The sequence below is a fragment of the Rutidosis leptorrhynchoides genome, chromosome 4, assembly GCF_046630445.1.
Source record: "Rutidosis leptorrhynchoides isolate AG116_Rl617_1_P2 chromosome 4, CSIRO_AGI_Rlap_v1, whole genome shotgun sequence".
Lineage (NCBI taxonomy): Eukaryota > Viridiplantae > Streptophyta > Magnoliopsida > Asterales > Asteraceae > Rutidosis > Rutidosis leptorrhynchoides.
Window position 1 is genome coordinate 413,701,390 of NC_092336.1, and position 27,496 is coordinate 413,728,885.

Consider the following 27,496-nt stretch of genomic DNA (forward strand, 5'->3'; position numbering starts at 1 on the left):
TTAGGGAACAGACACCCTAATTGACGCGAATCCTAAAAATAGATCTATTGGGCCTAACAAACCCCATCCAAAGTACCGGATGCTTTAGTACTTCAAAATTTATATCATATCCGAAGGGTGTCCCGGAATGATGGGGATATTCTTATATATGCATCTTGTTAATGTCGGTTACTAGGTGTTCACCGTATGAATGATTTTTATCTCTATGTATGGGATGTGTTTTGAAATATGAAATCTTGTGGTCTATTGTTACGATTTGATATATATAGGTTAAACCTATAACTCACCAACATTTTTGTTGACGTTTAAAGCATATTTATTCTCAGGTGAATACTAAGAGCTTCCGCTGTTGCATACTAAAATAAGGACAAGATTTGGAGTCCATGATTGTATGATATTGTGTAAAAACTGCATTCAAGAAACATATGTCGATGTAATATATTTCTATTATAAACCATTATGTAATGGTCGTGTGTAAACAGTATATTTTAGATTATCATTATTTGATAATCTACGTAATATTTTTAAAACCTTTATTGATAAAATAAAGATTATGGTTGTTTTAAAAATGAATGCAGTCTTTGAAAAACGTCTCATATAGAGGTCAAAACCTCGCAACGAAATCAATTAATATGGAACGTTTATAATCAATATGAACGGGCCATTTCAAACAATTGAGCACTGATCAACATAATAAGCAGCAGCAGAAGTGATGAATAGATACCCTAAAGTTAGGGTTGAATCGTGATTGAGAATGGATGATCTTGGGCAGACAGCAACACGTCTATTTATATGACAGAGAGAGGAGCGTGTGAGTTTGATAAAGAGCACAAATACCCCTTGAACTATTTAACACTTGTCACAGGATACCTCCAAGAATGTAAATGAGCAGCAGCAACTCAACCTTCAACAACTTTAGCATATGAAGACCAAAGGTAGAAACAACCTAGCAAAAGCAAACACACAATCATAAGAAACATATTAAACAGAATAAGATTGGAAACAAGTATAATTTTAACAGACCTTTAACCGATTCATTTCACACGCTTATTACGTTATAGGTGTACAACATAATGATAAACGTTCATAATGTATTCGTCCAGAAACAATCACATAATATATAGATCAACATTTCTTTCCAACGAAAATTGCGAATAAAATAAATATTAAGGACTTTTATGAAAAGACATAGATGATACTAACTCATTACAGCACTACACCTTTGAAACTCCTACAAGCCTCTACATGCCAGATTTAATTCTATACATATACAAAACTAACCGTAGAGATTTCGATTTAAAGAAAATCAACAAGGTACAATATACTTCTTCCGTCCCAAATCTGTTATCCCAAGAAAAATATACACAATTTAAGAAAAAGTTATTGTCACACGTATTTTTTTATCTTTCCACTCTTAACCCTTACTTTTACTAACCATTTTTGTCTTACATGCATACGTAGGGGCACAAAAGAACTTTATTATATTATTCTTTTTCATTTATAGAAGTGAATAATTAATTTAAAAAATCCTAGCTAAAAGAAATAATGGACAATAGAATTAAAACATGTGAACTCTATAGTTGTATTGACCAAACTATGTGATGAAAATTGTAACAAACCGTGAAGTCCTTTTTGGCACTTATAGCTACAAACTACGAGACATAGCCAACCAACAAAAGAAATCCCTCGAAAGAAAGAGATTCAACTTATCCATAATACTTCGATGAAACGCAATCCACGGTACCAACCTACGAGTTGGTAAAACTAGATGCATCCATTACTCTCCTTGAAATAACTCACCCTCTTCACCCTAACTCGTTTGGTCCTTCCGATACTTTAGGTACTGTTCGTTATAGTTTTGGTGGTTTTATAGCATGTCTTGTTAGTTTTAGTCAACTCTGTTGGTGATTAAATTTGATTTGATTTGATTTGCTTGTTTGTTTGTTTCATGTATGTTGTGGGGGTTGAATATGGTTAGTTTTTGTTGTTCATTATATCGGTTTGTATTTGTTGATTTTAGATCCATCTATTTATATGATTGTTTTTGCACACAAAAAATAATAACTAAATAAATAAAAAAATTCGTTCCGAAGATTCAGGGGTATAAAGTACTCCGTATATACTTGGCTTATATAAATTCCATGTAAGGGCCATACTTGCATCCACAAGCATTAAAAACACATTTGATTATCTCCAAAGGCGATGGCAACCAACAAGAAGATTATCTTTAATTGCTTTCAACTCATGCAAGTTGTATTTTATTGAATTTACGCTTTTGTTATAATAAACGCGCATACACTGTTTGTTATTATAACGCGTATTATGCTATTACCAGATTTTGAAAGTATTTAGTGTAGATCAAAATCTTGTGATTATATGATCAAGAAAATGTGCTTGAATTAATTAACAAACTCATTATAGTATGTTAGTGTTTTATGTTTGTTTAAACCCTAAGATTATTTTATTTTATTATTTATATAATTTTTAACTCATGTAGATTAGAGGGTAAGGTAGCTCTAATAACCGGAGGAGCAAGTGGTGTTGGAGAATGCACCGCAAAACTTTTTGTCGAACATGGTGCAAAAGTCGTCATAGCGGATATCCAAGACCTCCTTGGTGAAGCACTTTGTGAAGCCTTAGGCACTTCAAACTCGATATATGTTCATTGTGATGTGACAAGCGAAGAAGATATTAAAAACGTCGTAGATATATATTGCGGTTTCCACTTATGGAAAACTAGACATCATGTTCAATAATGCAGGCATAAGTGATCCTAACAAGGATCGTGTTATCGACAATGAAAAAGCAGACTTCGAACGCGTAGTTAATATTAACATTACTGGCGTCTTTTTGGGGATGAAACATGCTGCTAGAGTTATGGTTGCACAACAAAGTGGTTGTATATTATCATCTAGTAGTGCTTCAAATATTTGTGGTGCGACTACACATGCTTATACTTGCTCAAAGCACGCTATAGTTGGTTTAACAAAAAATTTAGCGGTAGAGCTTGGGCAATTCGGTATTCGAGTTAATTGTTTGTCACCTTTTGCAATGGCTACTTCACTTATAAAGAATTTATTTAGGCTTGATGATGAGACAATAGAAGATAAGAATATTTCGGTAGCAAATCTTAAGAGTGTAACACTTAAAACTGAGGATGTTGCTAAAACTGCTCTTTTTTTTAGCAAGTGACTGTTAGAAATAGGAGGCTATGTATATATTATTTGTAGAAAAGATGATTGATGATTTAGAAGTTTGATTGATCTTAAAAACTTTTCTTTTTATTACTCATTGCTTGATTACAAATGAGGGGTGAAACCCCTTATTTATACTACACAATGGAACACTCTAGAACACTTCATCATCAACTAATATCTAGATATTTCCTAATTATTTTCTAGACTTAGATATTTTACATGATTATTCTACACACTTTGACTACTACATATTACATGAAGTTTCTAGATATTGAACTACAATTTTGATCCATATACTTGTATATTTGCAAGCCCAAATCCAAAACACATGACCCAAAATCAAGTTTAATTTCCAACAGCCCCCCTTAAACTTGATTCCGTCACTCCGAGCATATTCCGTAATCTCTGAAACGTCTCGTGTTTTAGAGGCTTTGTGAAAATATCTGCAACTTGGTCAAATGACTTCGTGTACTTTATCTGCACCTCTTTATTTGTTACACACTCCCTGATGTAATGGTATTTCGTATCGATGTGCTTGTTTCGATCATGGAAGACTGGATTCTTTGCTAGAGCAATCGCAGACTTATTATCCACATATAACTCTGTAGCTTCCTTTTGAAAAAATGTAAGCTCATTTAGTAACTTCCTGAGCCATACTGCATGACAGGTGCACGATGTTGTTGCTACAAACTCGGCTTCACACGTTGACAAAGTCACAATGGGTTGCTTCTTCGAACTCCAAGTGAATGTCGTATCTCCCATATAGAATACGAAACCACTCGTACTCTTACGATCATCTTTGTCTCTAGCCCAATCACTATCACTATATCTAACTAGCTTGAAGTGATCAGAAGGTGAATAAAACAGACCATAGTCAACCGTACCTTTGATGTAGCGAAGTTTCCTCTTAGCTGCCTTCAAGTGATTTATCGTAGGTGCTTCCATATATCGACTTACTAGTCTAACTCCGTAGAGAATATCTGGCCTTGTGCATGTTAGGTACCTGAGACTTCCAACCTGTAGCGACCCGACAAAATCGTCATTGACGGCGCCGTCTACTTAGGTCCCGTTACGTGGTCATAAGTCTTTAAAATAACGTTTGACCAAAATATGTCGCATTCATTTCAAATGTAAAGATTGCTTCAAAGTTTACAAGAATAGTTCAACCATTAGTTACGTTACAAAGTTATAAGTACAAATGAAACCTATGCGACACAGTTTAAAATAAAGTCAAAAGACGCTCCATGTATGCATATATACTCGACATCCAATGCAAGTATCAAAATAATGAGCGGAAGCATGTATCACATATCGTTCAAAGACCTGAGAAAAACATAGAAATCTGTCAACGAAAACGTTGGTGAAATCATAGGTTTAAGTAAGTAAGTAAGTAAGTACAAATGAACCACAAGATTTATAACATTGAAATAATAGTAAACCATTCTAAAATTTGTTATCACGAGCACCCAATTATCAAAGCTTAACTTTCCATCCATAGAACCCCATCACAATAGTGTTAGAACATACACTGTTTCTCGAAAATATATTTCATCCAATAACGGTAGCGAACCGTTCGAATGAGGGTTTGTCAAACCCGTATGGCCATACAACATAAGTTCTCGCTTACACCCGGCAAGTGTAACTAATGATAATCGAATTGAGGATTTTGTTCTAACTCGTATGTAGAATGTTTGTTTTCGTACTTGTGTTCACTTTGTAAAATGAAACGTTTATGTTTTCTCATCCCAAATGTAAGTTTAAAAGAGTAAAAGTGGGACTATGATCTCACCTTGAGTGCACGAGTAATAAAGTACTTCACAAGTAAACGTGTGCAAGGACAATTGCTAGTCTTGACCTAAACAAGTAAGTTGTATCAATTACCGGTTACGACACAAGGTCAGGCGAAATGTGTTCAACTAGTCATATGGCTCGTTACGACTCGATTATATAGCATGTGAATCAAGTTGTCAAGTTTCATGCAAGAATCAAGTATAAAAGAGGATTAGAACGATTGCATAAGTTTTTGGTTAAGTTTGACTAAAAGTCAAACTTGGTCAAAGTCAAAGTCAACGGGGTCGGGTCGGGTATCCGACAATTTTTCTAAGTTATATAATCATATGTGAGCATGTTGGCCAAGTTTCATGTTAATCGGAGGTGCGTAGCATAGTTAGAATTAAACGAAAAATGACAATTTTGGACAGCCCCTCATAGATCATCTGGACGGCGTCCAGAATGGCTGGACGGCGTCCAGCAGTGAAGGGTGGGACGGCGTCCAAGGGATTGGGATGGCGTCCCAATCAACTGACCTGGTGAGTTGCTGAAAATTTTCTAAGTGTCGAGCCAAACTTCAATCAAACACAATTTATGAATCGAAAACACTTACAACACGTATTTTATATCGTTGGAAAGGTATTTTGATGAGGAATACAACTAAACACATATCATCAAATAATTACATCATTTAAAATGACCAAATCCTCTTCGAATGATCGTTAAAGTCCATTATCAAAGTTTCAAGTTCGTAAAACGCATTTCATGATTCGGGAATCCAATTTACATATACGATATGCCGTTTCGAAGGTAATTAAATATACATTGCAATTAAACACTTACTAACAATATTGCAAAGCATTTAATGCATCAAAAGTTCATTTTAAAATCTATCAAACCCTAGTCAAGAATCACAAAATCATTAATCATGTTAATGTAAGGTTTTCATGTCATCCAACATACCAAAACCAAGCTAATGATGCTAGTATCACTTTTAATACATAAGGTTTAACATTTAACAACATTTAACAAACCAAAAACAAATATTAAACTAACCCATTTTTCACATTCAAGCTAGTTACTCAAAACAACAAATCGAGCAAACCAAACACATATTCATGTTAGACTTGAGCCATAGACACTAATTATAACCATTTCAAGTCAAAAACACTAAGAACATGAAATCTAGAGTTTTTAGAAAGTTACCCAAACGAGATGAAATTTGTATCAAGTTGTAGAGGATGAAGAGGGGATTCCAAATATGTAATTTGTTTTGTTGTAAGCTTCCTAGATCGAATTTGGATGATGGATCCTTGTTTGAAGAAATGAGAGAAAAGTGGAAGTAGTGAGAAGGAGATAACAGAAGAATGAGAGGTGAGTGGTGGGAGGTGGTGACTAGTTGACCATGTTTGGACAAGAGACAAGATTAGTCCCTCAAGTTTGTAGTCGGGTGCGGGAATTAACCAAACGAATATTTTAATTACGCTAGAGTAAACGAGAGATGTTATAATTAAACAACGTGAATATTAGAAACGCTAAGTAACGGAAGATACGAATCTAGATACGAAGAGTTTTATATAAAATAAAAAGACGGGCGTTAAAATAATTTTACGAAAAAATGCGGGATGTTACATTACCCACACCTTAAAAGAAATTTCATCCCGAAATTTAGTTGGAAGTAGTAGTCGATGTCTCTTCCTCGAGACCTCGCGTTGTCAATTTTACGAATAAGTGAAGGTACTTCCTTGGGCATTCCGACGAACTTTGACAGTCGGGATTTTACGTTGTCTACGGTTTGGTTTCACAATACATAATTTAAACCGGTTCTCCTATGAAGTGGAGTTTGTCATCAATAGTAAGCTCATCTAAAAGAGTAACAAGTTCATGTTCCGCAGGACACTTCTCTAAGTTTGATATCTGGAATGCAGGATAAATGGAAACTTAATTGAGTCAGAAGATCTAAACGGTATGTAGCTGGTCCAATACGCCCTAAGCTTTCAAAAGGATCAATATATCGCGGAGTTAACTTTCCACGTTCCCGGAACGGATTACACCTTTCCAATGTGAGATTTCTCAATATTTCGCGGTCACTCACGTGGAGTTCGAGAGGTTTACGTCTAACATCGGCATAACTCTTTTGGCGACTACGGCCGTCTTGAGCCTTTCTTGAATTGAACTATCCCAACTGTTACTTCTTGAATGAGTTCGGATCTGGTGATTTGCTTGTTACCTACTTCGGCCCAACGAATAGGAGAACAACATTTGCGGCCATATAAAGTTTCGAAAACGTGCTGCGTTAATACTCTAATGATAACTATCATCGTAAAAGGAATCGGCTAAAGGCAATAATACAAGTTCGTAATATGTCTTCTGAGGTTTGAATCGTATGTTCGCTTGATCTGTTTTGGATGATACGCGGTACTCATGTTTAAACGTGTTCCCAAGGTTTCTTGTAAATCTAGAAGTGGAACGAGCATCTCTATTCGAGATAATTGACGATGGCACACCGTGTTGGAATAGAATTCCTTCATCTCGTCGGTTTCTGAATAAGTTCGATTAGATTATTTCCCCTTCGTGGTGAATATTGGTATGGTGTGCTGAGTCTCTCTCCATTGAGAGATTGGATGATAAGATTTCCTTATACGGAAGTATGAGCGTAATGATAGGAGGGGTTTTCATTCTGATACAGTCGCATCGCGCATTTTGTGGTCAAATGCTGAGATTTGGTGGAAACGAGATAGTACACGTAGTTATATATTTCGGAGTTGAGTAGTAGCTGACTATTTATCGGAAGCATAAGGATGATAAGTCAATGAAGAAAGAGGTATCCCTGGACTGTGTGTTATCTTGGGTCCCGGTAATATCATACGGTAATAGTGAAATAACGAAGTTATATAACGTGGTACGTGGTGATGAGAAAGTTGATCGAGCCCGTAATTAGGTATCCAAATTTCTTCAGGCAAAATAACGAATTTCAGTCTCTTTGATCTCGAGTCGAGAGAGAAGGCCTTCCAGGTGTTCACTTAGAAATATTTTAATATTTAAGTTCCATTTTGTGCTACACGAATCCGGCTAGCGAGGTTGGTGTGGATAATCACGTTCAAGGTTCGGACATGGAGAGGTTTAATTCTTTCCTTTCGGCTCAAGGCATCGGCTACGACATTTGTCTTGCCCGGATGGTAATCATTTAATGTTTCATTTCACCGTCGTTGTCTCGGGTTGAGTTATTTTTGATCGAAAATGTGTTGGAGGCTTTTTGTGGTTGGTGAGAATGGTACCTTTGGTCCCATAAAGATAGTGTCTCCACATTATAAGTGCAAAGACAACGGTTCTTAATTCAAGTTCGCGTGTCAAGTAGTTTCGTTAGTGAGATTTCAACTGTCGAGAAGAGTAGGCAATAACTTTCCTTCGTGGTATTAACATACACCCAAAACCTTGTTTGGAGGCGTCACAACATGCAACAAAATCATCAGTGCCTTCGGGAAGAGATAGGATAGGTGCGATGGTTAACTTCTTCTTAAAGATACGAAATGTCGATTCTTGTTCGATGGACCAAACGAATTTCTTTACTTCATGAGTTAACGAGGTTAAATGTCGAGAATACAGAAAAGTCAGAAATGAATCTTCGGTATACCCGGCGAGATCCAAAAATTTACGAATATAAGTCGGAGTCGTGAGAGTTTCCCAATTACGTATGGCTTGATTTCTGCGGGATCGACTTTTATACCTTGACTACTAATAACATGGTCTAAAATTTGGACTTCGTTAGCCAAAATTCACACTTGGAGACTTTAGCATAGAGTTGTTCCTTCTCTAGAGTTCATGCGTAAGACGGAGACGTTGTTCGTTTTCTTCTTCGCTTGAATTGAATAGGTTAAGTCTTCACCTTTGAATAAGATGACGGATTTGTCTAGATAAGTTTACATACGCGATTCATAAGATCCATGAATACGGACAGAGTTTTAGCTACTGAACGACACTAAAGAAATTCATATCTATCGCAACGAGTTCGGAAAGCGGTTTTGGAGACATCTTCTCCCTTAACCCTTAATTGATGATAACCCAAATGGAGGTTGATTTTGGAATACACATGGAATCCTTGTAATTGATTAGGAGGTCATTGATACGGGGGAAAGGGTATCGGTTCTTAACCGGAAATTATTTAGTTCACGATAATCAATACATATTTGTGGGGAAACATTTTCTTCCTAACGAATAGGTTTTGAGCTCCCTAGTTGTATAGGTATCAAGTCAATTTCAAACTTTTTACCCAAAAATTTCAACGTACACCCTCCGATAAAATTGTCGGCCCGCAATAGTTTTCTGTTGGTCACCTGAATGATATAAGTAGTATCTAAGGGAAGTGGTGGAGTGATAAAAGAATTAGTTAAAGTCTTGGATACAAAACATTTATCGGCACCCGAATCGAATAAGCAAGAAACGTAAGAGTTATTAAGAAGAAACGTACCCGTGACTAGCTCATCATCATCTCGGGCATCCTTGGCGTTAATGTTGAAAGTTCAACCGCGTGCGTTGGTTTTAACTTTATTCTTTGGGCATGCATTTCCAAAATGACCCGGTTGGCCACATTTATAACAAACACCCGTTTTTGGTACATTGGGCCCCTTTTGAGCGACGGGGGCGGTACTTTTAGAATCATGGGCCACATGGCCACTTCTTTGACATTTGTTGCAAAATGATTTGCCACATTCCACCAAATGATGTTTGCGGTACTTGTTACAATAAGGTAGATTTCCGACATACCCTATCTTACCGTCGGAGGTGAAAGGCTTCTTGGCGAAGTTGTTGTTGTAGTTGCTTGATGGGGAGGTTTCCCATTTTCTTTTGTTGCCACCCGATTGATTCGCGGCCGTTGGTGCCGGCGCTTCAATTTCATCCACCATTTCTATAAATTGGCGGGCCATCGTTAAAGCCTCTTGTAGGTTAGCGGGTTTGGATGACATTGCCCTGTGCCGAATGCTCTTAGGGAGGCCATCCATGTAAAGTTCAACTCTTAGGGACTCGGGAGTCATGAGGTTTGGACACATTAAGGCTAGTTCGGCAAACCGTTGATTGTAAGCTTCGAGGTCATTCCGGACCGTTTTTAAGTTTCTTAGTCCATGTTCCAGCCTTCGAGTCTCTTCGCGCGGGAAGTATTTGGTGATCATTCTTTCTCTTAATTCGGTCCAAGAGAGTATGTGGGCCTCATCGGTACCCACAGATTGTGCATACGTTGTCCACCATGAGAGAACAATACCGGCGAAAGTGAGGGTGGAAAACTTGACCTTATCTTGGTCCCGACAACCACTTATGCTAAAAAAAACTTCGGTTTGTTCAAACCATCGGGTGAGAGCAACCGGTCCCCCGGTTCCATCGAAAGTGGGAGGTTTGCACCCAATGAATTTCTTGTAGGAGCACGCCTCGTTTGAATTACCGGCTCCATGATTGTTGTTATTGGAGGAGGAGTTACAAGCCATGGCCGCATCCACAGTGGTGGCTATCATTCGTTGAAGAGCTTGTTCGAGAGTCTCGAGAAGTGTATTGTGTTGACCTCGGTGTGCCATTGTTCCTTGAAAACGCAAGAATATCGTTGATTAGTATTCTCAATAATACTAATCGTGATGTGGAATAAGGATAAAGAGAAAATTTTCCTTGACTCGCCTTAAATTCTTTATGTCTTAATGTCGGAATGTTCATATGAGTCACCGTAATATAATCCCGGCAATTATATTACCCTAATTCATATGTGCATTCGACATTATTTCACAAAGTCAAGGTGGCGTGTCAATCAAATTAAACAACGTGAGATCAAGATAGAATAAGAGTTAGATATGAATGAAAGAGTTCGAGTATAAATGCAAAAGTAGTCAAGTAACTCCTACTTCAAGTCTATATGCCGGTTGTAGTCTAGACTCAATAATGCACCCAATGACTCGGGGTTGACACCAATGAACTCTAAATCCCTACAACCTGGCTCTGATACCATCTGTAGCGACCCAAAAAAATCGTCATTGACGGCGCCGTCTACTTAGGTCCCGTTACGTGGTCATAAGTCTTTAAAATAACGTTTGACCAAAATATGTCGCATTCATTTCAAATGTAAAGATTGTTTCAAAGTTTACAAGAATAGTTCAACCATTAGTTACGTTACAAAGTTATAAGTACAAATGAAACCTATGTGACACAGTTTAAAATAAAGTCAAAAGACGCTCCATGTATGCATATATACTCGACATCCAATTCAAGTATCAAAATAATGAGCGGAAGCATGTATCACATATCGTTCAAAGACCTGAGAGAAACATAGAAATCTGTCAACGAAAACGTTGGTGAAATCATAGGTTTAAGTAAGTAAGTAAGTAAGTACAAATGAACCACAAGATTTATAATATTGAAATAATAGTAAACCATTCTAAAATTTGTTATCACGAGCACCCAATTATCAAGGCTTAACTTTCCATCCATAGAACCTCATCACAATAGTGTTAGAACATACACTGTTTCTCGAAAATATATTTCATCCAATAACGGTAGCGAACCGTCCGAATGAGGGCTTGTCAAACCCGTATGGCCATATAACATAAGTTCTCGCTTACACCCGGCAAGTGTAACTAATGATAATCGAATTGAGGATTTTGTTCTAACTCGTATGTAGAATGTTTGTTTTCGTACTTGTGTTCACTTTGTAAAATAAAACATTTATGTTTTCTCATCCCAAACGTAAGTTTAAAAGAGTAAAAGTGGGACTATGATCTCACCTTGAGTGCACGAGTAATAAAGTACTTCACAAGTAAACGTGTGCAAGGACAATTGCTAGTCTTGACCTAAACAAGTAAGTTGTATCAATTACCGGTTACGACACAAGGTCGGGCGAAATGTGTTCAATTAGTCCTATGGCTCGTTACGACTCAATTATATAGCATGTGAATCAAGTTGTTAAGTTTCATGCAAGAATCAAGTATAAAAGAGGATTAGAACGATTGCATAAGTATTAGGTTAAGTTTGACTAAAAGTCAAACTTGGTCAAAGTCAAAGTCAACGGGGTCGGGTCGGGTTTCCAACAATTTTTCTAAGTTATATAATCATATGTGAGCATGTTGGTCAAGTTTCATGTTAATCGGAAGTGCATAGCATAGTTAGAATTAAACGAAAAATGACGATTTTATCGGGTCGCTACACAACCAAACTCTTCTATTCTATTGTGTCAACCAAGTACCCTTCATCATCTTTTGACAATTTGAGATTACAATCCACCTGTGTGTTCATTGACTTGCAGTCATTCATCTTAAACTTCTTCAGCACCTCCTTTGCATAACCTTCTTGGGATATGAATATTCCTTCTTTCTTTTGTTTCACCACAATCCCAAGATAGTAAGCCATATGTCGAATGTCAGTCATCTCGAACTCCCGAACCATTGCTTTCTTGAACTTCTCGAACATTCTGGGATTACTACCGGTGAATATCAAGTCATCCACGTATATGCACACAAGCATAACATCTCCATCCTTGCTTACTTTGGTGTAGAGAGCATGCTCATGTGGGCATTTTGTAAAGTCATTTTGCTAGAAATACTTGTCTATCCTACTATTCCATGCACGAGGCACTTGCTTTAACCCGTATACGGCCTTTTTCAATTTCAGCACCTTATTCTCTTGGCCTTTCACGATGTATCCCAAAGGTTGTTCTATATAGACTTCTTCTTCTAAGTGGCCATTAAGGAACGCGAATTTTACATCCATTTGATAAATCTTCCAATTATGCTGAGCCGCAAGTGAGATTATTAATCTTATAGTTTCTAGATGAGCGACGGGAGCAAATACCTCGTCATAGTCTGTGCCAGCTCGTTGACTATATCCCTTCGCCTCCAACCTTGCCTTGTATCTTTCAACTTCACCTTTGGAATTCTTCTTGGCCTTGTACACCCACTTTACACCACTAACCTTATGCCCTTTTGGTAGTGTGGCAAGATCCCACGTATCTTTTTCTTGATTGCTTGAATCTCCTCGTCCATGGCACGTTTCCACTTTTCGCTTTTTGCTGCGTCTTCATAGCTTATTGGATCACAATCGGCGAGAAGGCAGAACAATGCTAGATCCTCCATAGGCTGAGTTACCTCGTACAACTCCTCAATGCTCCTTATGTGAAGTTGTAGCCTACTTGATTCTCTTCCTGATGTTGATGTCGCTTCATCTGGTGTGGTTGGAGTATGTGGCGAGTGTGGAGATAGTGTACTAGAAGGCTCTGGAACCTCTAGATATTCTTCGTTCCTTATAGCACTCTCGAACGGATAAGGGAGAAAATCATAATTCTCATCTTCGGGAACATTCCAATCCCATGTTACTTCTTCATCGAACACCACATCTCGACTTGAGATTACTTACCGGTCTTGGGATTGTATAGCTTGTAACCCTTTGAACTTGAGTCATAGCCCACGAATATGAGCTTCTCGCTTTTATCATCAAGCTTCGTCCTCTTCTGATCTAGCACATGAGCATATGCCACACTTCCAAACACTCGTAGGTGTGAGATGCCAGGCTTCCTTCCACTCCAAGCTTCAATGGGCGTTTTGTTCTTGACGCTTCTAGTGGGCGAGAGATTTGCTAGATTGATCGCACAATCCACTGCCTCAACCCAAAACTCCTTAGGCATCCTTTTACTCTTTAACATACTCCGAGCCATATCAAGGATGGTCCTATTCTTTCTTTCCGCAACACCATTTTGCTAAGGTGAATACGGAAGAGTTAGAGGACCTCGTAAGCCATTGTTGTCACAAAATTCCTTGAATTCCTTGGATGTGAACTCTCCTCCACGATCGGAGCTCATCGCCTTTATGGTGAGACCAATTTGATTCTCCACAAACACTTTAAACTTCTTGAACATTCCAAAAGCTTCCGACTTCTCTTTTAGAAAATAGACCCATGTCTTTCGACTAAAATCATCAATGAATAGAAGAATATATCTATTTTTACTGAGAGACGGTGGACTGATGGGTCCACACACATCCGTGTGAATAATTTCTAGAGGTTTCTTCACTCTACTAGAAGCCTCTATTGGAAAACTGTTTCGAAAGTGCTTTCCTAGAAGGCATCCCTCAAATATTTGATCCGGATGATTAATTGGAGGCAAACCCTTCACCATTCCTTTACTTGATAATAATTTTAAGCCTCCAAAATTGAAGTGCCCGTATCTCATATGCCAAAGCCAAGAATTATCTTTGAAACATGCTTTTAAACATCTTGGAATGTCATGTTGAATATTTAGCAGAAACATCATATTCGTTGAGATTGGCACTTTAGCAATCAAACCTCCTTTTTGGTCTCTTAAAGAAAGACTACTATTTATCATTTGAATATCATAGCCTTTTTCTAAGAGTTGTCCAATACTCAGTATGTTCGTCTTCATATTGGGCACATAATACATGTTAGAGATAAATTGATGCCTTCCATTTTTCAAGCGGATGAGGATCTTACCTTTGCCTTTAACCGAGACTTTAGAGGAATCTTCGAAGGTGATATTTCCACTTATTACCTCGTCTAACTCCATAAACATGCTTTTGTCACCGCATATATGGTTGCTTGCACCCGTGTCAAGATACCACAAATTCGATTCTCCGTTGTCTTCACCTTTGCATGCTAGTAACAAAGTGTTTTTCACGGCTTCGTTATCTTCTTATGTAAAATTTACTCTTTCTTGCATGGAATTGTTTGACTTCTCACATTCCGAAGCATATTGGCCAAATTTATGACAATTATAGCATTTAGTTTGAGAGTTGTCATACCCTGGCCTTCTACTTGTGTAGCCTCTCCCGCGACCTCTTGTTGAGTGAAAATCTTGGCTTCTTTCTTGATTTTTGTAAGAATTATTGCCTCCACGTTTGAAATATCCTTGCCCTCGTCCTCGGCCACGTACTTGACCACGACCTCATTTTTGTAATTTGAAAGTGGGATATTAAGTCCCATTTCAAATTAACATGCATGTTTATATTTGTATTGTATGTATTTTATCTCATGTACACAACAGGGTAAAACAGCGCATTTTCAAAGACTGGCATTAAGTTCAGCAAAAGCTATTAATTTTGACGACAAAATGAAAAACAAGTGTGATGTAACAACAGACGGAATGAACAAATGATGTGCACCATTTATCATTCAAAGCATACAATAATATGTTTGGAAACTTTGGTAAAATTTTAATCATCTTTTTACACTAATCACCCTCAATAATTTAAATTGTTACTGATTTCTTGCAAATGAGGGCATTGCAAGATCTTAAGTGTGGGAAGAGGTTAAATTCTTTCGGGTTTTAAAATTTTAAACACTTGATTACCATTAAAAATACTAGTAACGCAATAGTTGTATTAGAATCTAGTGCTCTTAAGAACAGCCCTAGTCTTATATACTGACTACCCAATTCTAATAAAATTTTTAAAAATTTTCAAATAAATGAATTCAAAATCATGTTTATACATATTTATGAACGATAAAACTAGGTGTTAACACCGAAATTATTGTTACCTCGAAAAGGATATAAATTGAGAAACAACCCAAAATGCTTGAATTCATTTAAAATGGAATAGAGGAGAATAAAAAGGTAAAGAAAGGAAAATAAAATCCAAGTGTGGGAAAAATTTACCAAGTTATTTAGAACATATATCACATATTTTTGTAAAAATAATTGAAAATACTTTTGTTTTGGACGATATTAATCGGTTTTACCCAGTTTATTGTAATATAAATGGAATTTAAAAGGAAGTAAAGTCTTCCGAGAAAAAAATACACGCGCTTCTTGATTTAGGTCAGGAAGTTGTCGTCCAGACCAGTTGTAGAGTCTACGAAAAATCTTGAAAAGTTTTCTCGAAAATCAGCTGGAAATCCACGGACCACAGCATCAAACAGGGTCGCCAAGTGGTCAGACTTATCCTAACCATGAGAGGATCTGTCTCGTACAATGGGGGGCACCGTGCAAATTAGCTTATAAGACTAATGAATCAGATCCCCAGAAAGGATAATGTGACGACCCGGAAATTTCTGACCAAATTTAAACTTAATTCTTACTTGATTTCGACACGATAAGCAAAGTCTGTAAAGTTGAGTCTCAAAAATTTTGAACTATTTTTATGAATCCATTTGACCTTTGACTTTTCCCGATGACTCACAATACGATTACTTGTAAATAGATATGTATATATATATATATATATATATATATATATATATATATATATATATATATATATATATATATATATATATATGTATGTATGTAAATAATAAAATGAAATATTATATATTGTAATTGTTAGAATTAATTACGTAAATAATAATAATATATAATAAATATTATTTAGAAAGTATATATACATATAAATAAAGTGTATAGAATATATATTTAATGATTTCGAAGTTATTTAGTAAACAACGGTAACGCTCAATTGTCATTCAATTGATAGTAAACGAGTTAAAAAGGAACTTATGTGATTTTAAAATAAACGATGATCCGAAAATGAGTTTTATAAATTATAGGCTTATTAAAAATATAATAAATAATGAAACACACCAACTAGGTATGACGTCAAGAATTTTAAAAGGTTTAAAACAATATAGATATATATCTAATTTTTATAAATATAAAATTAACCAATCATTGAATCATATTAAACTAAAATACATTGGGTTTTAGATAACAGATAAAAATTAAATACCAACCCGTGACTATACATTTAATACCCGAGTTTATTTAATTATTACACCGTGTTATATCTATACCCGTGATTAACCAGTAAAACACCCGTGACCTTATCTAAGCTATCTATATTATTGCCCTTTCCAGATTCATTTTATCAAACACCCAATTTTTTTCTCAAGAACACCCACTACTATTCATCATCATCATCAATCTTTTATCACTCAAGAACACCTTAAAAACTTGATGGATCATAAAATCGTTTATATATTCGGATTCCTCTCGAAGAGCTCTACACATCCATACCAACAATTTCATGATTTGTGTAAGTTTTAAAAACTCAAATTTTTGGGTTTTCATGTTTTTGTTACATATTAGGGTAGATATAGTGTCTATTGCTCAAGTCTATATGATTATACATGATTGTATGTGTTATATTGCTCGTTTGATGTGTTTATGTTTAATCCCGAATTTGTTTTGTGTGGTTACAGAAACTTGGTTTTCTTGAATGTTAAATATTATGATATAATTAAAATCCTCTCAAAAAATTAATAATTTTAGGCTTTAGATTCGCGTATTTTCATTACCGTATGCTTAAGATATGATTGATTGAAGTTTTTGTGATGAATATGTGATTATGTCGAATTCTGGAAAATGGACATAGAATTGAATTTTAAACTGATCATAATTGTGTAGAGAATTTAAAAACACTCAAGTTAGACTAGGATATCATGCTATTTGGATTTGTAATACTCCCGTTATGCTTAATTGATCGTATATGAAAAACTGATTTGCTCAGTATTATAAAACTGACTTTTAAATTTATTTGAAGTATGATAGTGATTTAGGACTTTGCATATCTGAAAATTTCATATGTTGTAGTTAACGTTTCATCTAGGCCTTGCATCATTTGGATTTTTGAAGCTTGAGTAATGTGCGTGTCGAAATGGTAACCTGCATTCTGTCCAAATCTGTAACGTATGCACCTATAGTTTTATAGTAAGAGTTGTACACCTTTTGAGACCTTAGCCTTCTGGATTATTGAACTTTGTATGTTATGTGATAAATGTCTAGTTTATTGAAACCTCTGAAACCCGATACATTGTGAACACTAAGGCCGTAGATTTGGTAACTTCTAAATTGAGCTGAAACAGAATGTCCAATTTGATTGAATAAACTGTACCAATTGGCTAAACAAAAGTTTCTCATTTTTGGATATGTGGTAATTTGACTTGTCCTTGAACTAGGACCACTGACCTAGCTTGATTTGCATGTCCCTAGCTCCGGTTATAGCCATTACGAGATTGGTGCGTAGTCAGAAACTGATTTAACGAACCATAAATGTACCTCTTCTGAAACCTGACTTGTAGACATCGTATGAGGCCCTGGCTAGACTTTTTGGAATCTATTTTGAGTCTACTTTTGATCTGGAGTTTTCTATGTTACCATGTTTTATGTGTTATGAATTATGTCCGTTGTTGTATGACGCGCGTGAAAATTTGTGACAATACGTGTTAACTACAAACTAAACAGGCCAATATGTTTAATTAACTTGAGTTCTGGAAAATGTGGATTTTATATTTGAAAAGTTCATGATTAGTAGTTAAGTTTTCATATAGGTGTTTGTATCTTAAAAGTTTCTAGATTTTGAGATAATTGCATGCGAAAATGGACACCCGAACTTGGACCGTCCATTTGGACACTTGACCCGTTTGAGTCTAAAAATGTCAAAATGGATAACGGTCAGCATAAACAAATCCTATATGTTGATTTAAGTATGCCTGCAAGTTTTGGTGCTTTAAAAATGAGTTTTGGGTCTATTTTGGTTTAAAGAGAGATTTATGACCTATTCGGGTCAAACGTGAATAAATTGACCTATATGCATAATTTTGGAAAACGAAAGTCACCAACACATCTAAAATGTCATATTTGAGCTGTGATACAAATTTGGTTAACTCAGGTCAGCCGGATTCAAATTTGGATCGTTAACCGAAAGTTTTAGCATTTTTAACAAAAGTGTCAAAAATGACTCTCGAGCCTACTTTGCGGACTCATAAGTTGAAATTGGTTAAGTTTGGATAAAAACCATTAATTGATATTGAAAGTATTTACGACAAGCTTTAAAACGATATGTTATATGTATGATTTTGTCGAGAATCCAATGCTGTTAACAACAGCAAAACTCAGCATTTAGTGTTTTGAAGGACTGTTTTCGCGAGGTCATAACTTTCAAACTGTAACTCCGTCTTTGTCAAATAAACTGTCTATAGAAAGGTGGGATGACATACTTTCCAAAGGTCACGACCCAAAGTATTATATCAGATTTGGTGGGACTCGAAATCATCTGTAAAGTTACTACATATACACATATGTAAATAATATTGTTTTTACTAAATAAAAATGTATAACTTAAGTTTGACCTATGTTTGACTATTTGACCAACTTGAGTAATATTATGAGATTGTTGACTGGTGTTGACTATGTTGACTGTGTTTGACTTGCGTTTGACTTACATTTGACTTACTTTGACTTTTGTTGACTTTTGCTAAATTTATGAGTAGGACTTGAGCAATAAGACTATACGAACCCTATAGACCGACCTAGCTTATTAGACACTTATTGACCAACATATGTTCTCTAGGTTGGGGTCTACGGTTACTTGCATTCCGATTTTCGGTCACATCTCTGTGATTTATTTCTGAAGTTGTCTGGTGAGTTTCATTTACCTTTTTACCCTTTATATTTTTGGGCTGAGAATACATGCGCAATTTTTATAAATGATTTACAAAATAGACACAAGTACGTGAAACTACATTCTATGGTTGAATTATCGAAATCGAATATGCCCCTTTTTATTTAGTCTGGTAATCTAAGAATTAGGGAACAGACACCCTAATTGACGCGAATCCTAAAGATAGATCTATCGGGCCCAACAAGCCCCATCCAAAGTACCGGATGCTTTAGTACTTCGAAATTTATATCATGTCTGAAGGAGGATCCCGGAATGATGGGGATATTCTATATGCATATTGTTAATGTCGGTTACCAGGTGTTCAATCCATATGAATGATATTTTTGTCTCTATGCATGGGACGTTTATTTATGAGAATTGGAAATATGAAATCTTGTGGTCTATTAAAATTATGAAATGTTTGTTTATGATAAACTAATGAACTCACCAACCTTTTGGTTGATACTTTAAAGCATGTTTATTCTCAGGTATGAAAGAAATCTTCCGTTGTGCTTTTGCTCATTTTAGAGTTATTAATTGGAGTCATTCATGACATATTTCAAAAGACGTTGCATTCGAGTCGTTGAGTTCATCAAGATTATTATTAAGTCAATTATAGTAAGATATATTATGAAATGGTATGCATGTCGTCACCCGTAGATGTAATGAAAGATTGTCTTTTCAAAAATGAATGCAATGTTTGTAAAATGTATTATATAGAGGTCAAGTACCTCGCGATGTAATCAACTGTTGTGAATCGTTCATAACCGATGTGGACTTTGTCCGGATGGATTAGGACGGGCCCTTTCAGATAATCTCCTTAAAGATCAAAAATCAGCTTTTAAGACTGATATTACTCAATCCTTGAGATTGACCTTAAAGATTGAGAATTCAAACTCATGGAATTCAAAGATATCTAAACTCGAGCTTGAACGAGAAAATATTTTGATCAAATTACAAACCGATTTGTTTTCTGAAAACCCTATTTTCAATGCGTTCATTACCATTGAACGTAAAATCCTAGGAATTCACCTAGAATTCATTAGGTCACCTGAACCAAATCGGGTGTCAACCGTAAGAACGGTGGTTTCATAGCATGGTCGAAGACAGGACCTTGTGCCAGACCGAAAAATTATAGGGTGATCTTTACTATTGCTCCTAAAAAGGATAGTAATTGCATCCGACACGATATAGACCATAATCAAAAGCATGTCACGGGACATTGCCTTAACAGTTGCTTGTTCAACGCTTTCCTTTACAACCGGACGGTAGTTTACCGAAAGGTAATATACGAAGCAAGTAAACTGGACGTGTTGCTTTCCCAATACAAGGTTAGCAAGTGGGTGACACAAAACCGCAAGTTTTGAGCTAAAATTTTCAAATCTGAAACCCACAAAACCCACAAAAACAATTTGCAAACACCGGTGAAGGGTTATTCCGGAAAATTTATCTAGGGTAAAAGCTAGATTGAATTTTCAAAAGATCAAAAGTTTTCATAAAGATCCAATTTCCTTAAAGGATCTAAATTTTCATAGTCATGTGGGACCGTAAACCACATCGTTACTATCATTGTTCATACCGCCGTATTAAAATCACTGATGTACAAAGTGTGAAGAATAAAGAAGTGATTCTAGTAAAGTTATATTCAAGTTCTATATTGCTTGAGGACAAGCAACGCTCAAGTGTGAGAATATTTGATAATGCTAAAAACGAACATATATTTCATAGCATTATCCTTCAAGAAAGACAAGTTTTTGGTTGCAATTGTTCTATTTACAAGTGATATTCGTTTAAATATTAAAAGGTGAAGACAAAAGATGGATTCGACGAATTGAAGACGCAAACGACCAAAAAGCTAAAAAGTACAAAGTACAATCCAAGTGGTTCAAATTATTGATAAGAAACGTCTAAAATTGACAAGAGTACGAGCCGCGAAATGCAAAGTACAAGATATTAAATAGTACGCAAGTACGTTCGAAAACCCGGAACCGGGACATGAACCAACTATCAACGCGCGACGCAACGGAGCTAAAATTACAAGTCAACGATGCACATGAATATAATATAATATGTATATAATTATATATATTATATTATAAATATTAAATAATACGCAGCAGCCCACGTTTTTGTTGCTTGGTGAGCTGGAAAAGCAGGTCATGCGATCGCATGGCCTGGTAGCCTTAAATTCATGCGATCGCATGAGAGGCTGTAGCAGGTCAGGTTCTATAAATTGCAACGTTTGGTCGACGAATTTTACACAAAAAATTATCTACTCTCTATCTCTCAAATATATTTATATTTATATTTATAATTTTAATTTTAATTTAAGATTAATAATAATAAGGTTATGGTAGCGAATGTTGTAAGTTTGTAAGTCGAAATTCCGTCCGTGTAACACTACACAATTAATACTCATTATAAGTTATGTTCAACCTTTTTAAATTAATGTCTTGTAGCTAAGTTATTATTATGCTTATTTAAATCGAAGTAATCGTGATGTTGGACTAAATATTAAGACGGGGTAATTGGGCTTTGTACCATAATTGGGGTTTGAACAAAAGAACGACACTTATGGAAATTAGACTATGGGCTATTAATGGGCTTTATATTAACTAAACGATACCTCGTTAATTTAATATAAAGGTTACAATTTGACGTATCTATATATAACCACATACGCTTAATCGGGTACGGTGGGCGGGATATCTATAAATACAAATTATTGTTCATTTAACCGGATACGGGGATGGATTAATAGTTAATGGACTCATTAAAACAAGTGTGGATTACATTCAAGGGTAATTGGTGTAATTGTTAACAAAGTAGTAAAACCTTGGATTACACGCAGTCGATAACCTGGTGTATTCATTAAACAAAGTATTAAAACCTTGTTACAATTTGAATCCCCAATTAGTTGGAATATTTGACTTCGGGTATAAGGATAATTTGACGAAGATCCTCGCACTTTATATTTATGACTGATGGATTATTAAGGACAAAACCGTATGGACATATCGAATAATCCAGGACAAAGGACAATTAACCCATGGTAATAAATTAAAATCAACACGTCAAACATCATGATTACGGAAGTTTAAATAAGCATAATTCCTTTATTTTTTAATTATCGCAATTTTATTTATTGTCATTTTATTTATCGCACTTTAAATTATCGCACTTTTATTATTTACTTTACGCTTTAAATTAAGTCATTTGTATATTTAATATTTTACATTAGGTTTTAATTGTGACTTAAGACATAAAATCGACAAATATGTCATTAAACGGTAAAACCCCCTTTTTATAATAATAATAATACTACTTATATATATATATATATATATATATATATATATATATATATATATATATATATATAGTTTTTAGAAAAATATAGCGTTAAACTTGGCTAGCTCCCTGCGGAACGAACGGACTTACTAAAAATTACACTACTGTACGATTATGTACACTGCCTATAAGTGTTGTAGCAAGGTTTAGGTATATCTACTCTATAAATAAATAAATAACTTGTGTAAAATTTTGTGTAAAATTGTATCGTATTTAATAGTATTTCGTAATAAAAATATAATTATTTCGTATAAACCTCGCATAACAATCAATATGCCACATTTCCTATTCCTTATACTATACTATCCTTATACTAAATGCCACCATCATTTTGGCCATTTCCTTCAGAAAACACTTCAAACGTCGCTGTTAGCCGCGACGGTGTTGCCGTTGGACCCGGCGGTTGTCGTCAGGCAGCAACGGCAGTCGTCAGGCAGCGCGAATCACCAGGTAAAGAGGTGTTTACTTTAATAAATAATACCCATTATTATTTTGATATGTAACCTAATTTCCCTTTGTGATATGTACCTAAATTAGATGAAGATGGAGGTGTGGAGTTACACGAACAACAACAACAACAACAACAACAACAACAATAGGTTTTTTACAAGCGATTTCAGTTCCCTTTCAAAGGTAATTTGTTATATGAAAATTATGAATTTTATCGTTTGCTGATTTTAATTTCTGTTTAAATCCACCGATATTTAACTTAGTAGTTGAAATTGTTGCGGTAATGTTATGAATATTTGGTGATTATATTTCAGCCTAATTCACCATCTTTTTTTTCGTTGGATTGTTCTTTGTTTTTTGTTTTTTCAATGTTCGTTTCGTTCTCTGTTACTCTTGGAATAGACTGGTAAATGTTATATTTGTGAATGAACTAGTTTTGGAAATTTTGGATGTACTTTGATTATTTGCTTTCTAATGGAGTTATTAGAGCAGGTTGGTTGTTTAGTTATCGTACATAGTTCTAATTTAGAGTTCTTTATATTCTTCATATTTTTACTGATAATTTGTAACATCTACAATTGTACTTTCTATTTCGTTTACATAATAATTTTTGGAGGCAATTTTGGTTCTTATTTTTGTCTGTAATTTTTATATCAATATGGGTGGGTCACTCACTTACATTTTTGGTGTTTAAACTTATAACTTTAAGTAGTTATTTCATATATGGATGCCTATAATGTGGTTTGTGTTGCTTTTTTTCAGGTTCTTTGATGAATTTTCGATTTGCGGTTTGTGTCTTTACTTGCAAAAGGTAATATCATGTTTATTATGTCAAATGTAGAATTACAGTTTCTATTTTGTTTAGTTATTTTGTCTTTATCAGTCCTGAGTTTTTAAGATTTCGTTGGCAAACAATCACATGATCAAATGGTTTATCTTTTGGGTGGTGGTGGTCTCGATTTAACCCTAGGGTTTTGGATTTTGTGGCTTTTTGTTTGTACGATTATCATCCAACCTTCGGGTTTGGATTTTGTGGCTTTTTGTCCCGGTAGAGATTGTGTTTGAACGATAAGGTTTTTAATTTCGTTGGAACCATTTCGGATTTTGAAGTGAAATTCTCGAATCATTTGAAAAGGTCTTCACTACCGTCGTAGGTTTTCGGTCTTTGATATATGGTTGTGGTACTTGAGTTAATCACTTTGGGATGATAACTAAGGTCGTTTGGGTATTATAAAGTTAAAGTTGTTTTCTACCCATTTAGACCCTTTTGACCCGTTTGATCATTTTGGTATCAAATAGAGTAATAGTCACATAAACTAAGTCAAGTATGTTGTATTAAGTTTGTTGGAATATTCAGGTGCCCTAAAAATGAGTTTGGAAGTATTTTCGTTAAGGTAATCATTTTGACCCTTCAATATCTAAATGTGCATAACTTTACCTGTTCGGGTGGCAGACATCCAAACCATACCTGCTATTGGCTTCCCGGCCCACCATTTCGAATTCACACCCTATAGCCGACTCCAATTATACACCATTTCGAATTCACACCCTATAGTTTCATTTTATGTAGTAAGTGTGTAAGACCATCAGTATGTATGTAGTGAGTACTAAATAATCAGTAGACAATAAAGTAAGTAATGTAAGCTATGTCTACATGCATAGCCATTTTCCTGGGTTTCTAATATAACATCAGCTGCGTAAACAAACATAGTTATTTTGTACAAATTATGAACCGATACTATGCTCAAATATCGAGCCACATATATTCAAACGCAACCGCCGCATCGCGCGGCCAAACCCTTTCTAGTTGTGTTTAACAGCTGATGACTCTTTCTTCCGATCTTATCTTTCAGAGTATTATATTATACCTTTTATATTTCATAATACGTATCTGCACCAAACGTTCATCCAATTCTTTTCACAGGTTTTGTTTTTTTTTTCTTTTCTTTTCTTTTTGGCTTTATTAAACCTTTCATATATTGATTCTCATGAGCTTCAGGATTTGATTTATTCGCGCTTCCTCTATTAATTTTCATAAACTTTAGGCTTGAAATTTGATTATGACGTTGTTTATGCTTCTTTCAGGTATATTTGGACGTTGGATACCCGATTGTTTATGTTGACTCGATGTGATTTTGATGCTTCGGGTTTTAAAGGGTTCTGAAGTGAGTTTCGGTAATCTTCATCTCTAATCCAATTCGTCTTCTTTTTATGACAGGTGTTACTTCTTTCTTCTTTCTTTCTTTTTTTTTTTTTTTTTTTCTTGAACGCCATCTATTAATTCTCGTGAAGTTTAGGGTTTAACTTTTATTCAACTTTCATATATTGACTTTAATGAACTTAAACCTTGGAGTTTGATTACGATGTTGTTTATCTCTTTCAGGGACATTTGGGTTACTGTTTTTGGTTAGGTGTTGGCTTAAAGTTGTTTTAGGTTTATATGTGTCTATTTATCACTAATACATATAAGCTTCCAGTTTCATTATTGTTGTAATTGAAGTGACTAATACTTGTTAATTGATGTTGAATAGCTGATTTTGATGTTGACCTTTCTATCTTGTTAATTAGGGTTTTGAAGTGATTATTGATCACTTTATCATTGTTGATATTGTTGCATAAATCAAATTACGCAATATTTTGGTATGTTGTAGATCACATATACGATTTTGAAGTTACTTTTGGTAATTTCATCATTCGGTAGATATTGTTACATATCAACTTACGTTATTGATTAGAAGTGTACATGTTGTAGATTGTATATACAATGATTCCGAATACGTACCGTCAAATACTTCGTTATATTTAGGGATGTTACAATACTTCGGTTCAGTAGTTATGTTAATTAACAAAATGATCGTGGCTTGGTAAACGTTTGAGCAAATTTCATACAAGCAACACTAATGAACATTTGAAAAAGTTAAAGCAACCTTGTTATGCTTCTGTTGTCCCACTTTGAGAAGAAGCTTGAGGGTTTAGAGATAGAAGAGGTAAACATAAATTAAACCCATATCTTTAAGTATATGAGAAACTAAACAACAAGTATATTGGGTCAAGTAGGCAGTCAAGTCAAACATGGACCACCATAGTTAACTGATGCCACGGAGATAAGGCCAATAAATGTGTATAGTGCTCCAAAAGAACATATATTTAATCGCAATATTATCCTAATATGTAAAGATTTTAGTTACTATTGTTCTATTTTTATGTAATAATCGTTTAAATAAATAAGTACGAAGACTGAAGACGCAAATGACGATTTGAAGACGCAAATGACCAAAAAGCTCAAATGTACAAGATACAATCCAAGTGGTTCAATTTATTGATGAGAAACGTCTAAAAATTACAAGATTACAAGTCGCGGAACGCAAAGTACAAGATATCTACGCATACGAAAGGACGTTCGAAAATCCGGAACCGAGACATGAACCGAGCATCAACGCGCGAGTCAACGGAGCTAAAATTACAAGTCAACATTGCACAAGAATATAATATAATATATATATAATTATATAAAATTATATATATTATATTATATATATTAAATATAAGAGCCGCCCACGTTTTTGGCAAGCATATGAGCTGGATCAGGAGGCCATGCAATCGCATGGTCTGGAGGCACAAATTCCATGCGATCGCATGGAAGCAAATGTCAGGCCAAGTGCTATAAATAGCCAACGAATTCGACGAATGATACTACACCTTCACACTCTTCTTTCTTTCTTTCTGTAAACTATATTTATATTTATTATTTATAATATTAAGTTTAAGTTAAGATTAATAATAATTGGGTTATTGTAAGAAATGTTTTACTGGTTTTAAAGTAGGAACTCTGTCCGTGTAACGCTACGCGATAAATAATCACTGTAAGCTAATATATATATATATATATATACATATATATATATATATATATATATATATATATATATATATATATATATATATATATATATATATATATATATATATATATATATATATATATGAACTCTGTCCGTGTAACGCTACGCGATAAATAATCACTGTAAGCTATGTTCTTCCTTTTTAAATTAATGTCTCGTAACTAAGTTATTATTATGCTTATCTGAGCCGAAGTAATCGTGATGTTGGGCTAAATATTAAGACGGGGTTATTGGATTTTGTACCATAATTAGGGTTTGGACAAAAGACCGACACTTGTGAACATTGGACTATTGACTATTAATAGGTAGGGGGTATTGTCTAATTGAATGACAACTCATTGGAATCTTTCGAACCTATCTTCAAATTAGTTAATCTAATAATTATTAAATTGATTACGAATGTCCTATTTAG

The 27,496-nt window shown here is 35.0% G+C and overlaps 1 long non-coding RNA gene and 1 pseudogene across 1 annotated transcript; both read left to right on the forward strand.

Annotated features, from left to right (window-relative positions):
• The window catches only part of LOC139842019 (secoisolariciresinol dehydrogenase-like), a 30,042-nt pseudogene extending 26,850 nt beyond the window's left edge, over window positions 1–3,192 (forward strand).
• Window positions 3,193–23,090: 19,898 nt separating this feature from the next.
• On the forward strand, window positions 23,091–25,745 carry LOC139844365 (uncharacterized). Its single transcript, XR_011757916.1, has 5 exons — window positions 23,091–23,182; window positions 23,270–23,365; window positions 23,945–25,106; window positions 25,268–25,400; window positions 25,566–25,745. It is a non-coding gene; the product is annotated as an uncharacterized lncRNA (long non-coding RNA).
• The last annotated feature ends 1,751 nt before the right edge of the window (window positions 25,746–27,496 follow it).